Source organism: Triticum dicoccoides, chromosome 6B (genome assembly GCF_002162155.2).
Source record: "Triticum dicoccoides isolate Atlit2015 ecotype Zavitan chromosome 6B, WEW_v2.0, whole genome shotgun sequence".
Classification (NCBI taxonomy): Eukaryota; Viridiplantae; Streptophyta; class Magnoliopsida; order Poales; family Poaceae; genus Triticum; species Triticum dicoccoides.
The window spans coordinates 69,358,513-69,359,321 of NC_041391.1; positions in this window are offsets into that span (position 1 = coordinate 69,358,513).

The following is an 809-nucleotide window of genomic DNA, read 5'->3' on the forward strand; positions in this document are numbered from 1 at the left end:
CATTGAAGTCTTACATATATCTAACCTACACGCTTTCATTCATCACCACCATCCACCTCCTCTCGACCTTCACCCCACCATCCACTACCACCCCTTTCTTCACAGCTGCTCCTCCGCTCCACCCGTAGCCTTAAGGTGCACACCGTGTTGCTAAAGCCTCGCGCGGACAGCGCCCATGTCACAACAGATAATGATGGGCACCGTGACTGGCACATGTCGTTCCTCCTCAGCGTTGTCACTGACCACGGCAAGCCGCACCTCGTCAGCTCCTACGACACCATCTTCCACGGCTTCGCCGCTTGGCTCACACAGCAGGAGCTTGATGTTGTGTCTAGGAAGCCCGGCTTTTGGCCGGTGGTTCACAACAGGATGATGTACCCCGACACGACTCATACAACGGAGTTCCTTGACCTGACTACGGATGCTAGCTATATCTGGGACATTTACATCTACGACAATGGGTTGATCATTGATATATTGGACTCCGGAGTCAACTCCAACCACCCCACATTCGACGACTACGGGATGCCGTCGTTGCCGGCCAAATGGAAGGGCATGTGCGAGGGAACTGGCAGCATCCGCCGCAACAACAAAATTATTGATGCGGATTCATTCTTGGACAGCTCCGAACCCATGGTTGAGAGCGGCCACGGCACGAACGTGGCCTCCATTGCGGCTGGCAACTTCGTCGCGAACGCCTCATACTTCCACGGCAGGCAGGCCATCAGGGCAACTATCGAGACTTCTTCATACAAACACCTCACAATCTACAAGGTCTGCAATTGCTACGGGCAGTGGCGGAGCTTAGT